The 17,854-nt window shown below is 41.6% G+C and overlaps 1 protein-coding gene and 1 non-coding gene across 2 annotated transcripts in view; both read right to left on the bottom strand.

Annotated features, from left to right (window-relative positions):
- The window catches only part of JAZF1 (JAZF zinc finger 1), a 352,302-nt gene that overhangs the window by 273,961 nt on the left and 60,487 nt on the right, over positions 1-17,854 (bottom strand). The window lies entirely within an intron of this gene.
- LOC116274692 lies at positions 16,665-16,771 on the bottom strand. Its single transcript, XR_004183476.1, has one exon. It is a non-coding gene; the product is annotated as a U6 spliceosomal RNA (small nuclear RNA).

Below are 17,854 nucleotides of genomic sequence, written 5' to 3' on the forward strand. Positions count from 1 at the left end.
TAAGTGTGTGCTTGGTGTATTTGAGAATCTGTTAAAAAAAAAAACCATATTTAACTGCTTGAGGGAAATGCCTTTTTTTTTTCTTAGCTCAAAAGGGATCAATATGACAGGGGATGCTTTTAGATGTATTTTTAACAGAATACAGCTAGAGGGATAAAATGCTAATTTTCTATGCATTGTCTTATGAACCACAGAGGAATAAATGGTGCCTCATCAGACACGTCTCAGTGGTGGAACTGGGGAGTGGTGCCACCCTGGGTGGGAGGCAGGGCACCAACAACCTTTCCCAGCCTGTGCCACCACCCTGATTGCCCAGAACCCCTGAGGGACAATGCAGAGGCAGGCAGCTGGAGGGACAGCTTAGCTTGGGCTCAAATCTGAAACACAGAAAGAGATAAGAGACGACCAAATCCCATCCCTGCTCCAGCATTTGCTGCAAGGTAACCACAAGCAAATGTCTTTATCTCTTAGGGCGCTTGCTGCAAAAGTGGAAACAGTAACAGCTACACCTCACAGGACTATCGTGAGAATTAAAAGACATATTGTGAATACAATGCCTGGCAATAGCGCCCAGCGCATGCTTAAGGCTCAGTGAATAGAAACGATTCCCGTAAGTATCACTCTCTGACTTCTGGGTTTGTTCCCATTGGCAATCCCTAGGTTATTTCTTATCACCATGTCCTTGCAAACCATATCATAAATATCCAGGCACTATTTGAGAAAAAAATACAACAATGTATACTTATTATACATTGTTGGTGAAAAAGGGTATATAATATTTAGCATAAAATCATTTCTTGAAAAAAAAAGTCTACATATGTGGTTGGAAAAAAGTCTGAAAGGACATATACTGATTTGTAAGCATGGTAGATTCTGAGTCTTAGTATAACTACAATCAACAGCTTTGGCTTTCCTTTTGCTTCTCTGTTTTTCTAATTTTTCTATAGTGAGCATACATTCCATAGTTACATAAAAATATGAGAAATCAAAATTTTCATACATACTAAAAAACAAAATCAGAAGATACTGCTGCTAAAGTATCAGGACTAGTACAAACACAATACCACTTCCAATGCAAAAGCACACGATGACGTAAAACACCACTCAAAGGTCAAGCACAGCCAGAGGACTCTCATGGCAGAGAGAAAGTGAACTTGACCTTGAGCCCTAACCCAGCTATTTCCCAGCCACAGCCCTCGGTGAGTCATTTATCTTAGGCCTCAGCTTATGACCGATTGATGTATCCATTTTTGCCCCAGTGGCAACACTTGCTAGATATGACCAGTCCCTTCTCCTTGGAACACTGCCCTGGCTTCCAGGTCACTCCCTCCTGGCTTTTCCTTCCACCTCGGTGGTCCTTCCTTCTTGGTCTCCTTTACTGGTTCCTGGATCCCATCTGGTCTATTGTTTTAATGCCCACCAATCCCAAATGCATATCTTCAGTCCTGACCTCTCTCCTGAATTCCAGACTTGAATATCCAAAACTGCATGGTGGTACTTACCTATAGTTCCAGCTATTTAGGTGGCTGAGGTGGGAGGATCACTTGAGGCCAGCGGTTTGAGGCTGTAGTGTACTATGATTGTGCCTCTGAAAAGCCACTGCACTCCAGCCTGGGAAGCAGAGCGAGATCCATCTCTAAAATATTTTTTTTTAAATTGCCCACTGAAGATTATCATCTGGCATCTAATAGGCATCTCAAACTTAACCGGGCCAAAACAGAGATCCTGATTTCCACATTCCTCCAAAACTTCCTCCAGCCAGTCACCCTCATCTTAGCGAATGCCAACCAAATCCTTCCAGTTGTTCAGGTCAAACACTCTGCATTCATCCTTGGTTTCTTTCTTTCTCTCATACCCAAACCAAACCTGTTGACCTTACCTCTAAAATCTACCCAGAACTCTAGCACTTCCCACCACCTTCACAAGTACTACCTGCACCAGGACCACCATCTTGTTACTGGACTATTGCAATCCCCCTTTAATCAGCCTCCCTTCTTCCACCCTTGTCCCCTCCAGTCTACTCAAGACACTGCAGCCAGAGTCACACTATTAAAGCACCCATTTATCCATCCTGTCACTCCTCTTCTCAAAGCCTCACTGGCTCCCCATCTCCCAGAGTAAATGCCTCAAGCACACACTGGCCTATGTGGGTGCCCACTACCTTATCTCCCCCTGCCCTCTTTCTCACTCACTCCAGCTCCACTGGCCTCCCTGCAGTTCCTCCAGCACACCGGGCAGGCTCCCACCTCGGGGCCCCAATCTGAGCTGTTCCCTCTACTTAGAATGCTATTCTCCCAGTTGGCCACCTTCCCACTTCCTGCAGGTCATTACTCAAATGTCTTCTCCCCAGGGCAACTCCCCGGCCACCCTAGGTAGTACTGTGACAACCCCACACTCTCCTCTCCACTTTCCTTGTCTTACTTTTCTCCATGGCAGTTTCATTTCCCAACATAACTTTTGTTTCACTCACTTCATTTATTTGTGGTCTGTCTCCCCACAGCTAACACATAAATTCCACAAAAACAGGATTTCTTTATTGTTTTGTTCCCAATTGTATCCTTTGTACCTAGGACAGGGCCTGGCAAATACTAGGCACTCAATAAATATTTACCGAATAAACAAATAGGATTTAACAGCCTGCCCTTACTTGTCTGAGTTATATAAGAAGCCCACAAAATAAGGAATGTAAACATAACTACTTAATAATTTGTCACTTAAACATGTGGATAGTGTTATTATTATCACTGTTGTATTGAAGATGTGTCCCAGTTCTGCCACATGTGGCCTTAATTAGTCATGCTTGACCTGTGATTCCCCACCTCCCTCCTACTTTATTTATTTCAGTACCAAGGCTGGTAACTGAGAATTCCTACAACACTAGGATTCTGGAAAGTATTAGGTTCGCAGACCCACTCAATAAATTAAATAATTATCTGAATCTTCCCATTTTTGTCTCCCATGGGGAAGGATAAGGGGAGATTAAAACATTGAATGTGATCGCCGAAGAGTGCAAACAGTGCCTATTCTTTCTTGACTGTGCATCAGAAATAGTATACCACTGAACCTAAGGCAGCTCAGGGTAGAAGACTCTGCCCTTGACTTTTGCTTAGCCCTCATGAAACAACCATGTCTCACCCGAGGTAGATTTCTGTGTGACCTCTCTCAATAGACAATAGCTTGGGTTCAGCTCCAAGATCTTCATCTGGAAACCAACAGTATTTAAAATATGCTAGTAAGTCTAGGAGATACAGAAAACTGCATGTTAGGTTATGACAGGCCCAGATTTTTTTTAAAGATACCAAACAGAAATGATACAGAGTTAAAAAACAAACAAGAACTCTCCTCTAAATGCCAAAGTCTCTTGGCCAGTAGAAAACTCTACTTGAAGACAATTTTGCTGACCCACATTCCATCTTGGTTAGAAATGGTTGTTTGGAACTCTTCTCCGTAAGTTCAAAAGAACCATAGCCCTTTCGAGGTCAATAACGGTACTTTTTACTTACAAAACTAACACTTAGTTACCGCAGATAAACTGCAAAGCATTGTGAATCCTGGTGAGGAAGGTAATTAATCTAATTGAGCTGAACACATAATGGTTTTCAAGTGGATAAAACTGCATCTTGGGACACCTGAGCCCAGCAGCAATGCCTGCCCTATTTCAGGAATGCGCAGAGTTGACAGGAAGGCAGTTGTATTGAGTTCACCTTTCAGTTTGACAAAAGGATTTCCGTCGTCACACCCTAGGGCTCCTTTAGAAAGAAGCAACTTATAAAATTCTATCCTGTAAAATACCCTAATATCAAAGTGGGAAACTGACCGATTTAAGACTTAATCAGCTTAATTTGTAAGATTTTGCCTGTCAGCAACATACCAAGCTTGACTTGCTCCTCTCACCTCATTACATGGAGACTGCGTTACCCCAGAAGCAAGAGGAAGAGTTCACCGGAAAGAATTACACAAGCGGCTACAGAAAAAGCTTTCATTTCTCACTTTATGTAAGTGACTCAATGAGCACACAGCATCTCATCCTCATCAACCGTGGCTTCTTTCTTCGTTAAAAGTAAACCAAACAAACAAAAAGCTATTTTGCATTTGGACTCTCTTTCAGGAGTAACAACATATTCCCAAGAAAAGATGAGGTAGCATGGGAAACTGTTTTAAGGATGACACACTGGCAAGCTCACGACCGCTTCTGCTAGGATCCAAGCATATGTGGAGGTTTTCAGTAGGTAACAAGAACAACCTTCACTGTGAATGCTGTCTTACAGTTTACTTCAGCGTTTAAAATGCTTTATTTATGATAGCAAAACTAGAGAACATAAATGCATCCGTATCAGACCAAAGGATTACAAATAAATCCCCTAGTATTGCTGATGTGGCATTTTTCCTTCTGAAGAGCGATGGTTTTTCTTTTCATTTGCTTTTGGTGTTGGTTTAACTCTACATTGGGTTTGATATTTTCATCACACACAAGTCAGGAAATCTGGAGTTAATGTTCCAATAGCCACTCTCCCAACAACCTCTGACGCAGACGTGCACCTGGCTTGCTGAGCAGCAACGTCCTGATTACCGCATGTCATCATTTCAATAAATAGAACTCAAGTGTTACAAGACAACACCGAGTTCCAGGGAGACACAGGATCTGACACATGTTAATACCTCATTATACATCCAAGCCTTCTGCCAAGCAGAAGAAACACAGGATCACCTTCTAACATAAACATTACCGGCCTTTCTTGCTATAGGGATCAAGTCCAGTATATTTTTCATTCACCACATGGTTATTTCCCTCCACTGTAAAGGAGATGCAGTGAATAAAAGCTATGTTAGGATAGCAATATGCTTGAGATTTTTAAACAAACCAGTGAGGCAGATCACTTATGGTTTTCATACCAAGCATACCTCTGAAGGCTGCATATAAATACTCCTTTCAGCTGTGAGCACCACGCACCCCGATATGAAATACTGTACTCTATATATAAGCAAGAGACACAGCATTCCACTGACTCAGGAAACACAGGTCCAGACTTTCACACTTTCATCTTCCATGCAGGCCCCATGGTCTAGTGGGCTAGCACAAGGCTGGAACTGGAGGAATCTGAGAGTTAGTTACAGGACTGCCTAGTTCCTGACGGATTTTGAGTTCAGGAAAATTATGTAAATTATAACTTGGTTCTTTATTTCTGGAAGAGGGAACAAAGTGACTACAAATTCCTAATTGCAGCAGAATCATCTAAACTTTGATGACTCAAGTTGCCAACATCGAATTAATCTGCCACCTGATTGTCCCAGTTTGACAGGTGTGCTTTATATTTGTCCCTCAAACACCAGCCATTCCACAAACATCCCACTAGAGTATGTTTCCAGCACTTAGTGAATGAAGTATCTTGAAGGTATTTCTCATCATGGGCAGAGTTTTACAACCAGTCTCTTGAAGCATTTTTGTGTATTTCAAAAACCACGACCTACTACAGAAACGTTAGCGCATACAGTAGCCATGACAAGTCACCTGTGGAGAATACAACCAGGAGCAGTGTCCACCTTGGTATCAGCTGTACTTTACTAATGTGCTCTGGGGGACTGAGAATGTTTTTGGTGCCTGTACTCACCGTACTTCTCCCTCCAAACTGATGAAACCTAAACTGGAGATGTGTTTCAAGACATACAGTATGAAATAGCCGGGAATATAGGGATCTAGTGTCTCCACTGGCTTCAACTTCTCAAGCCAAAAATTACCGTGTAGCTATCTAAGCCAGAGGCCACCATGGCAGACCAACAGAAACAAGGCAAAATTAAGTGAAACGTAGTCAGCCCAAGGCACATACACAAAAAGAGGACATGAGGACCTCACAGGTTACAACAGTATCAGAACAAAATGCCATTCAATAGTGGTTCAAAGGAAAGAATAAACAGAGACACCATTTCCGTTGTTAGACACACATATCTAATGTAGTTTACTGCCAGAGAACACATACAGAGTTCCACTTTACAGACCCTACGATGGACCTAAAGCATTTTCACAGAGATGACTTATTAAACTAAAATAAATGGTAGACTACAAATGAAACCAGAGACATAAGCATGAAGGCTTAGATCCAGCATCGCACCCAGGCATACCTCACTTCCCTGAGCTCAGAAGGCATTTGCCCCACCAGATCTAAAGCAATGAGCTCCCAGGTCCCAGAGGCCCACTGATCAGACCTGGGGGGGGGGGGTGGGATGCAGTAACTCTCTTCTTCAGAGGACAGGCTTTTCCAGATGGTAGTGTGACAATACAACCTCAATTCTGCAACTGGTTCTCTGCACTATCTTTATTGTGCCCACTGACTCACTCAACAAATATTTCCTCAGCCCTTTCTCTGCCAGGTGCTGGACTCAGCAATACTTTTTCCTAGTCGAGACAGTCATATCCAGGCCCAGTTAATGCCCTGATTGGATTAACCTTCCAACCTCTCTTCACGCTCACCTTTCCAGCAATGCCAAATTCATTCAGTCCCCAAGGTCACTGGCATCCTAGTTTCAAATGAGGAGCCTCGTCATGGTACTCCTATTATTATTATTATTATTATCATTATTATTATTTTTTTTTAGACGGAGTCTCGCTCTGTCGCCCAGGCTGGAGTGCAGTGGCCGGATCTCAGCTCACTGCAAGCTCCGCCTCCCGGGTTTACGCCATTCTCCTGCCTCAGCCTCCCGAGTAGCTGGGACTACAGGCAGCCGCCACCTCACCCGGCTAGTTTTTTTATATTTTTTAGTAGAGACGGGGTTTCACCGTGTTAGCCAGGATGGTCTCGATCTCCTGACCTCGTGATCCGCCCGTCTCGGCCTCCCAAAGTGCTGGGATTACAGGCTTGAGCCACCGCACCCGGCCGGTGCTCCTACATTTTGGTGGCAGGATAGCTCCTGCCCTTAGTTTCCAAGCTCATCTCTCTATAATCAAAACGACTCACGTTGTCTTTACTCTTCCCTGTCAGTTCTCTCTGCTCCTCTAACATTCACTTGCTCAGTTTCTCATGGATCTGATCATCCCATGAGGCAGCCTGATCAAGGAGGGCCTGTCCTCTGTGAAGAAAATGAAACCCTTGTGCACTGTTGGCAGGAATGTAAACTGGTACAGCCACTATGGAAAAAACAGTATGGAGGTGCCTGAAAATATTAAAAACAGAACTACTGTGTGATCCAGCAACCCCACCTCTGGATAGATGCCCAAAGAACACAAAATCAGTATCTCAAAGAGATACCTGCACTACCGTGTTCACTGAAGCATTATTCTCAATAGCTAAGCCATGGAAACAACCTAAATGTCCATCAATGGATTAACAGACTTTAAAAATTGTGGTATTCATACACAATGGAAATTATTCAGTCATAAATAAAGGAAACCTTGCCATTTGCAATAACATGAATGAACCTTGAGGGCATTATTCTAAATGAAAAAGTCAGACACAGAAAGATAAATACTGTATGATCTCACTTATATGTGGGAACTAAGAAAGTCAAACTCATAGAAACAGAGGGTAGGATTAGAATGGTGGTTGCCAGGGGCTGGGGGTGGATGGCTGGAGGAGGAATAGGAAGCCATTAGCTAAAGGCTATAAACTTTCAGTTATAAGACGAATAATTCTGGGGATGTAATTAAAAGCACAGTAACTATAGTTAACAATACTGTTTTATATACTTGAAAGCTGGTGAGAGGACTGGTCTTAAATATTTTCACCACACACGCAAAGTTAACTATGTGAGGTGATGGGTCAGTTAATTAGCTGTTTTGTGGTAATCATTCCACAATGTTGACATATATCAAAACATCACATCGTATATAGTAAATATATTCAATTTTAATTCATCAGTGATACCTCAATAAAGTGGGGGAAAATAAAATTGAAATAAAAAAATAATAATTTTTAAAACGGCCTATCCTTTTCCTTATTCAGGCAACTGATATGCCACATGCCTACATATTTCATCTGATAACCCATAAACGCTCTCTCAAGGTATATCAACCACCTGCCCAGGAAAAAACATCTGCAATAACAATAGCACTGAATACTGTAAAGCACTTCCAATTATACCATCTCAATCCATCCTCGACACTGTGAAATGCCTATTACCTAACTCATTTTACACACAAGGAAACTAAGGTTTGTACAAATTAACTAGTCCTAGATAATAGAGCTAGGGAATGGCTGACCTGGGACTCACTCTGTCAACAGGCTGCTAAATAAGGGTCCTTCCATCACCCACTCTGCCAATCCCTGTTCAGTATTTGCCATGAGAGACTGTGGGGATGGAGGACACTCACCTTGCCTATCTCCTGAAGGCCAAACTGGGCCAACAAGTGAAGAGAGAATCAGCCAAGCCAAAAGAGACGGGCATATGAGGACTTGAAGCCTAAACGGCCTAAGTGAATTTAAAAGAGTAGTAGTACCCAACGAGAATTTGTCAGAAAATAACTCAGAATGAAGCTGCAAAGGTTACATTACAAACCACACTAGATATTTTTTAAGGAACACTTGCACTTCACACACATTAATCAATAAAAATGAAAATATTCACCGGGCGCGGTGGCTTATGCCTGTAATCCCAGCACTTTGGGAGGCGGAGGCAGGCAGATCATGAGGTCAGGAGATCAAGACCACCCTAGCTAACATGGTGAAACCCTGTCTCTACTAAAAATACGAAAAATTAGCAGGGCGTGGTGGTGGGCAGCTGTAGTCCCAGCTACTTGGGAGGCTGAGGCAGGAGAATGGTGTGAATCCGGGAGGCGGAGCTTGCGGTGAGCCGAGATCACGCCACTGCACTCCAGCCTGGGGAAAACATTTAAAGACTGCTGAAGAGTTAAAATCAAGAGGAAAAGAACCAACTGAAAAGAATTATAATTAGAAAGTTTAGGCCGGGCATGGTGGCTCACACCTGTAATCCCAGCACTTTGGGAGGCCAAGGTGGGCAGATCACCTGAGGTCAGGAATTCGAGACCAGCCTGGCCAACACGATGAAACCCCATTTCTAATAAAAATACAAAAATTAGCTGGCTGTGGTGGTGTGTGCCTGTAATCTCAGCTACCTGGGAGGCTGAGGCAGGAGAATCACTTGAACTTGGGAGGCTGAGGTTGCAGCGAGCCGAGATCACACTATTGCACTCCAGCCTGGGTGACACAGAGCGAGGCTCCATCAAAAAAAAAAAAAAAAAAAAAAAAAAAAAAAAAAAGAAAGGAAAGAAAGAAAAAAAAAAAAAAAAAAAAAAGCAAAACTTCCAGGAGTCTCAGACTAAGATGTTAGAGTTCAGTTGCCAAGATGTGAATGGAACGGTGCTTTCTGCCTCAGGGTCCTGAAGACTAAGACGTGGTGATGTGCCTACATGGCTGGCCACAGGGTAGCATGATATCTCAGTCACCTAAAATCACACTCACAACCCAGGAGCCTTGCCTGGGAGGGACTTCTAATTCCATCCAAAAGTCTTGTTCTCCTCTTATTTTTGTGAAGATAGCAGTAAAAATTACCACTGGTAATACATTTAAAATTAAAAAGTAGGATGAGGGAAAATGCTTGCAATCTGGTCAACAAGAGGGACAAACGACCCTGAATTTCTGGCTTAGAGTTTCCTGAGGACTCTGCTACAGTAGACAACTAGATCTGGCTGAAGAAAAGTAAGGAATTCATAGTCAATCTTTGTCTATTTTATGCTTGATACAATCTGAGTATTAAAGTATTCGTAGATAAAGGGATAGTCTGTTGTTTTCCCAGTTAGCAAAGCAATGCTAATCCAGTTAAGTTCAATAAATACTTCTTGCAAATCTACTGTAGGCTTGCCTGCATCCTTGCCAAATCTGGTTATAGGTACAGAAGTAACAAACAGAAAATATTCATTTGCTTCCATGTTTCTACTTTCTAACCACTGGAGACATTTCTCTCTAGGGTTTTGTTTTATTAGGGTTCTGTGACATTTTATTTATGTGTTTCTTTGTTTATTAATTCATTTGGTGAGCTTTCTGTTGAGGAAGAACATGCAATAAAGGATTTTCCTTCAGTTTTATGGTAAAATATAAAATTAGACCTTTATAAAATATCATCGCTTTCTACCACATGACAGCTATGTCTTTGAATAAGTCACAAGGCTTCTTTGAGGAGGTTTCTCAGTAAAAGCGGGATAATAAAATCTATGCTTTTCATCTTAAAGTGGTTTTCTGAAAGCCAAATCAAATAATGAAGCCAAAAGTGCTCTGTAGGTATTAGAGGATATTGTTACTTATTATTAGCATAGATACCTATGGATCAGAAAACCTAGTAACAACAACAGTGTATTTACCTTCAGGAGACTTCCCAGGGGTGTGTGTGCATGCGGCATGCATGCATGTACAAGTGTGTGTGTGTTATCAGCAGGAGAAGTAGGGTGGCTCTGTGCCGTGCAACCAGGATGGTAATTTCCCAGGTACAACTATATTTCTGCAAGCATCAGAGTTCAAGGAAGAAACAAGACTTGGGACAGCTATCATATGTCTGACCTAGAATTGTGTAGTATTACGGTGCTATCCCAACATCTAATTTTTAATCATCCCAACTCTAGAGCTGTTTTTTCACTTTGCTGTTGTTTCCAGAGCTTGACTGGTGGCAAAGGATACTTGAAACATCCCAAACCTATGATTTTATGATCATGAGGTGTCTTCGCCTCTCCCCTGCTGGTGACAGATACTTGGCTGTCCCAGAGTTACTTAGAACAAGTACCACTGGGAAAGAACTTTCTGAAGAAACCTTAGTGGCCTCCAAATTGGCAACGGAAAGAAACCAAGTTAGTGGAGGGGAAGTCACTGACATAACAATGGAGGCCAGTTTCATTAGTTTCATTCACCGAAGCAAAACTTGGACCAGAAGACTCATTATTCAAACCAGATGCTGATTTTGTAACATCCATTTCAGTAATGAACTGTCTCCATTTTCTTTTTATTTTGAATATGCAATATTACAAAGCAGACAAATCACCACATTAATAAGGGCACACTTAAAGTTTGTAAAGTTGGTTTTAAAAAGAACTGAGTGTAGAAAATCTGTTTGCAAAAGTTTATTGCCAAAAGCATTTTTTTAAAAAATTTTAAATCATGTGACAAAAGAAATGCTATAATTGGTTTAAGATAAGATCAATTATGGGCAGCAATGAAATTACCTTTTAATGATAATTAGCCCCAAATCTTGATTACTGCCAGCTCGAATTATCTGGTCATAAGGCACACAAAGTACTGTGTTCAACTGTCTCAAACATGAACGAATGGTGGGCCTGCCCCAGGTTAGCAGTCAAATAAGATGGGAGGCAGAGGAGGAAGGGGAGCAAATGAGGCAGAGAAGGCTGACCGTACAGACCTCACGTGCTTAAGAGAAAGCAAACATTCATAAAAATTTGTATCAAGCACAAAACTCACTTTTAAAAACAGCCTGCTGATAAACTTTCTCTTAAAAATGATTATTCTATATCTCTTATCAAAAGAATGACAAGGATCAGATCTCAACCCCAGAAAAAATAGCCTCTCCAGGGAGAAACTGAACCAGGTCGAGCTCAGGAGAATATGAAAGCAGAACACAGGGAATGGAGCCTGGAAAGAAGACCTGGGCCTCTGGACACAACCTCAAAGAGGAAATGGGAACCCGCCTCCAGTTCAGGGCGTTCGGGGGTGACACAGCCTTGTTGCCCAACGTCCAGGTTCGTTCTCAGAGTCCGGCCTGGTGAATAGGTATCCTACAAATAAGGCAGCGTAACCTCTGGGGGCCCACTTCTGTTGCTTTATGGAGGCAGACTATAGCATTTAGAGATGGAAATGATCACCAGCCTCATTTTACAAACAGGACCAAGGAGGCAGAATGAATCCTCATGGGACTAACTAATGGCAAAGCCAGTTCTCCAACCCATGTGTCCTGACTCCTTTACCCAGCTGCTCCTGTCCTCTCTCTCTGGGCTGGCGGTGAGGCTCTGATCAGTTACTAACACTGGTGCTGAGGAGCACTCGCTCGCTCACCACAGTCTGCCCACTATGAAAGGACATGCTCCTCTCTGGCCTTGGGCATTCTCACCTGGTTATTCAACACTAGATAGCTGCAAATAAAATCTGTATTCATATTGGAGCTCTAAGTCCTATTTACCAAAACCTATATAGACCAGGCACAGTGCTAGGCTCCTGCATTCATTCACCTCTTGTAATGCCTATAACTTAGGATGCGTTTAAGCCTCATTTTACTCAATAATGAGGCTTAGAGACATGAAGTAACTTGCTAAGTCCACACCACTAGGTAGTGACAGTCCTAGGTTCAGACTGGTTTTTCTAGCCACTGAAGACACTCTACTTTCTACTACGCTACTAGCTCTCAAAATTTTGCTAAAGAAAGAGCTCCTCATTCAGCTGATTATGAGAGCTGCACAGGAAGCTTTACCTGATGAAAATAACTGGATCTCCATATAATAAATAAATAGATTCTAAATAATGGTAATAATGCTTCTAAAATCTTGGGGGGTAAACACAGGCCCTTTCCGTTTACTTTGCTAAGGAGAGAAGGTTCTTGCAAAATTCGAATTTTTCCTTCCAAAAATCTTCACTCCACATATCTTGGGTATTGTTTATTATTCTTCATTTCTCTTTAGAACAAAAGCTTAACGCAACAGACGAAAAGAACAATGGGAATATTAACAAGCAAGAATAACTTTCCACAGAGGTGGTAACCGAAGTAAGATCCCACAGACCAGACTGTGGAGAACTTCATTATTCCAGCTCGCCGCCTCCTTGGCGCTGGCCATGTTCCACTGATGCTTTCACCTTCTGGCAACCACCTGCTACCTTTACCTTCTGCAAACGCAGGCACCTGGCCAGCCTGGAGAATTCTGCTCTCTGAACAGAACACAGATAATTTCCATCTTCCAGTCTGAACACAGCCCTGAAAACTAGAACTCACTGCAGGTTTGGTGCTACTGACAACTCCGCAGTTTGTCATCTTCTGCTTGCAGGGAGGCTGGCCTGTTCAAAGCTAGAACACTCCAAAGAGGCCTATTCTTAACCAAGGAAGGCTGACAGGTTGGAGCCTGCTTTCCTCAATATATAGATTAGACAAATAGAAGCATCATCAAGGCAAACCGGGCATGGTGTACTCTCAACCAAATACAACCAACTTCTTTTTAGGTTTGTTTTTGTTTTTGTTTTTTTTTACTTTTAGGGTTTATTTACTGGCAGTTTCAGGTCTGGAAATACAAAAAGGAACATGACATGGGTTCTGCCCTTGAGGTGCTCTCAGTCTGGTGAGGGAGACAATACCTTTCAAGGGACAACCGTGGTACTGAGGATGAGTGTGAGAACATAGAGGTCTACTAGATGCTATAAGAAAATGGGACAGGGGAACTAGGGATGCCTCATCAAAGAAGGGGCCACATGAACAGGGCATACAGATGAGTAGGAATTTTCTGGGCAACAAAATGGAGGCGAAAGAACATTCCAAACAGAAAGAACAGTGTGTTCAGAGATTCAAATTTATCAAGAGGCCTGCAGTCCAGGGAGTAAAGAGAAGCAGCGTTTGTATGTGCAGCGAAGTGGGGAATGGGTAAAGGAAGGATCTCAGAGACTATTTACAAAGGGTCTCTGTAGGCATGTAGGAGGCAAGAGGTTTTAAAGCAGTGAAATGACACATGTAGGTTTTGTTGTTGCTTTTAAGTAATTCTGGCAGACAAGCTGACTGTGGATAGGAGGCTACATCAGGGCTGCACAAGAGAAGTAAAATGCCAACCACAGGGCCAAGCCACCTATGTAATTTTAAATTTCCTAGTAGCCACATTTAAGGTAAGAAAAGACAAGTGAAATTAATTTAATAATACGCTTTAACCCCTCAAACCCAAACTACTATCTTTCAACATGTAATCAAGAGTTTTAAAATTATAATAAATGAGATAGCTTACATTCTTTTTTTCATACTAGTCTTCTAAATCAGGCACAGTACAGCACATCTCAATTTAGACTTGCCACATTTCAAGTGCTCAAAAGCCAGATGTGGCCAGTGACTACCATGACAGACAGCACAGCTGTAGATAAACCACTACAGCTAATATAAGACCCACTTAGGAGGCTGTAGTCAACAGTACCAGCAAGAAATGATAAAGCTCTGGGAAGGTATTTCTGGCCCTTGGACATATGTTGAACTGGCACTGAAATACAACTGTAAAGACATGTAACTTATTTTTTGTTTTGAATAGGTAATACTTTATAGGCTTCAAATATAAAAATAATACAACAGAGTACACAAAGAAGAATATTGCCCCCTGCCTCTTCCTGCTCACCACATCCTTATCCACGCTATCCCGCACCCACCCACTCAAAGTAACCACTTTTATTGAGCTCCTTTTGTTTGTTTATCCTTTCAATGTTTCTTCATGTGGATTCAACCAGATATGACTATAGACTCATATTTTGTCTCCTTTCTACATCAAAGGGAGCATACTATATATGGGTCTATACTTTTTTTTTTCCCATTTAATAACATATCTTGGAGGTCTTTCCATATCAACGTATGAAGAGTTTCCATGCTCTCTTTAAAATGCTGCACAATATTCCATTGTAAAGGTGGATCATAGTTTATTTAACCAGTCTTTCACCAGTGGATACTTGAATTGCTTCCAGTCTTTTCTATTATAAACAATGGTCTAATGAGACACCTACTCTATAGGTCACTGCATACGTATTCAGACGTATCTGCAGGAGAAATTGCCAAAGCTAGACTGCTGGGTCAAAGGGTAACTGTATTTGTAATCTTGATAGATGAAAACCGGCCGAACTGGCCTTCATGAGAGTTATGCCATTCCATACTCTCAGAAGCACAGTGCTGATGTTTCCACAACTGGTCAACAATGTCTAAGTGTCACACTGTAAAATTTTTGCCAATCGGAAAAAGTTAAAAGTGCTACTTCAGCAGTTTAAGTTTGTGATTCTCTTATTATGTGTAAGGCTGAAGATCTTTTGGTAGATTTGAAAACAATGTATTTCTTTTTTTTTTTTTTTTTTTTTTGAGACAGAGTCTCGCCCTGTCGCCCAGGCTGGAGTGCAATGGTGCGATCTTGGCTCACTGCAACTTCCACCTCCCCATTTCAAGCAATTCTCCTGCCTCAGCCTCCCGAGTAGCTGGGATTACAGGCACGTGCCACAGCGCCCGGCTAACTTTTTGTACCTTTAGTAGACACAGGGTTTCACCACGTTGGCCAGGCTGGTCTCGAACTTGAACTCCTGACCTCGTGATCCACCCGCCTCAGCCTTCCAAAGTGCTGGGATTACAGGCGTGAGCCACCGCACCCGGCCAAGACAATGTATTTCTTATTCTGAGGATAATCTGTTCATATCCTTTGCCTAGGCTATTGGTATTCCAATTCATTTTCTTTTTTCTTTTGAGACAGAGTCTCGCTCTGTTGCCCAAGCTGGAATGCAGTGACATGATTTCAGCTCACTGCAACCTCCGCCTCCCAGGTTCAAGTGATTCTCCTGCCTCAGCCTCCCAAGTAGCTGGGATTACAGGCATGCACCACCACGCCCAGCTAATTTTTGTATTTTTAGTAGAGACAGGATTTCACCATGTTGTCCAGACTGGTCTCGAACTCCTGACCTTAGATGACCCACCCACCTTGGCCTTCAATGAATAAGAAAGTCATTTTCTTATTCATTTGTAGAAACTCTTTATATGAAGGTTAACTGTCCACTGCAAATAGTTTCTTCTCTGATTGTCATTTGAATTTGCTTATGGCATTTTTTTAATCAGGTAAAAATGCTTTATTTGAATTTAGTCAAATTTATCAATTTTTTTTAAATGGCTGCTGGATTTTGAGTCATGGTTAAAAAGTCCTTCTTAAAGGTTATAAAGGAATGGCTTCTAGTTTCTCAGCATTTCATGCAGATACAAATATATATTTGTATATTGAAATCCTTCTTAAAAATATCATTTTTCACTTTTTTCCAACTGCGGTAGACTAGACATTTGCTGAATTGCCTTTCTGATTTCTCCTTCCTTTCTTTCTTTGTCATAACTCTGTTGAATATGATGCTGGTCATCATATAAAATTAATTGATCAAGTTGGAGTTTATCTGAATGGTATGAGATAATAGAACCAACTTCACCTTTCTCCAGAGATCTACCTACTTGGCCCAGTAAAAATCTCATCATTCCATGGAAAACACAATTTTAAATACCATTCTATTTGTGTGTAGACAGCAACCTAGATTTTTATAAACTCATGGTTCTAATTCTCTAGTCTAGACACTACAGAGGTAAATACAACCTGTGTTATTCAATTATTTATGGGAACTGCCAAGTTTCATGAAACTGCATTCATCACATCATCAACAGTATCTTTTGAGCAGATGCTTGACTTGAAGAGATATACAGACACAAACTGCCATTTAGAAGTTTACAACCGGGAGGTCGCTAAATTATTTTTCACAATTAATTTGCTTAAAAAGCAAGCAATACAACACAATTAAAGTCTGGCAAAACTCACAGAATTCTGGTTTACTCAAGTTTATTTTATATGAACACCAGTGCAGTATTAAAAAAAAATTATAACAAAAATAGGACAGGGAAAACAGGCAAATCTGAAAATGTCTGGTCTACCTCAGCTGGAAAAGTAGTAAATGACATTTCTTTGAGTGTTTCATAAGGATAAAAATATAAAATGCTTCATAAATGTGTGTGTCATCCTTGCATAAGGGCCATGATAATCTTCTCTGTATCTTTCCTATTTTTGCATATGTGCTGCCAAGCAGAGCACAAAAAGAATATTTTTGGCCGGGCTCAGTGGCTCACACCTGTAATGCCAGCACTTTGGGAGGCCAAGGCAGGTGGATAACAAGGTCAAGAGTTCGAGACCAGCCTGGCCAATATGGTGAAACCCCACCTCTACTAAAAATACAAAAATTAGCCTGGCATGGTGGTGGGCGCCTGTAGTCCCAGCTACTCAGGAGGCTGAGGCAGAAGAATTGCTTGAATCTGGGAGGCAGAGGTTGCAGTGGGCCAACATTGCACCAGGGCAACAAAGTGAAACTCTGTCTCAAAAAAAAAAAAAAAGGGAATTTTTTTTTAACAAGGATCTAACATTCCCAATTATTTCTATTTGAAAGTTTCTTGTAAACTGTAATTTTTAAAGTAAAAATGTGAAAGCTACAGTATTCTATGGCAAAAGACCTTGTATTTCATTACTAATTCTAATTTTCCATATTAACATTCTTCAAGTTTTTATTCAATCCATAATGTACACATTACCCTGTCATTTGAGGTTGTAAGATTAGTTGTTAGAGATCCATTCCTAAGAGAGTTTTACACACACACACACACACACACACACAAACACACAAAAATACACACACACACAGTTATGAGCAGCATATCCTTCAAAAACAGCAGGGGGATCTGCTCCTGCAGGGGATGTTAATTTATTAGAGACAAATTATAAAACTTCCACACAGCAGATGATCTTACCAGATAAATAGCTATGACGACAAAATGCCCCTACATAAGAAATAAAGACAATGCTGGGGAAAAGGGCAGGGAGAATCCCTGGGAATGAAAGCTCCCTAGACATGAACAAAGTATGGCTCCTAAGACCTCTGTGCTATTAAAAGAAACAGTTGAACTGGAAGCCAACGGCTCTGTGAACCAAGAGGCAGTGGCCATGCTGCTCCCCAGGAAGCCCCCAGTCTCCCCATCCACTCCCACCCTCAAGAAGTTCCTGCTTCCCATGGCAACCTGCAGACCATCACTCACAAACCTGATCTCCAGCCCTGAGAGGATGCTCCTGAATTTCAATCTTTTTTCGGCTTGCAAGTGAGATGATTTGCCCTTCTATCATACCTAA

This window comes from Papio anubis, chromosome 4, assembly GCF_008728515.1.
Source record: "Papio anubis isolate 15944 chromosome 4, Panubis1.0, whole genome shotgun sequence".
In the NCBI taxonomy this organism is placed as follows: Eukaryota; Metazoa; Chordata; class Mammalia; order Primates; family Cercopithecidae; genus Papio; species Papio anubis.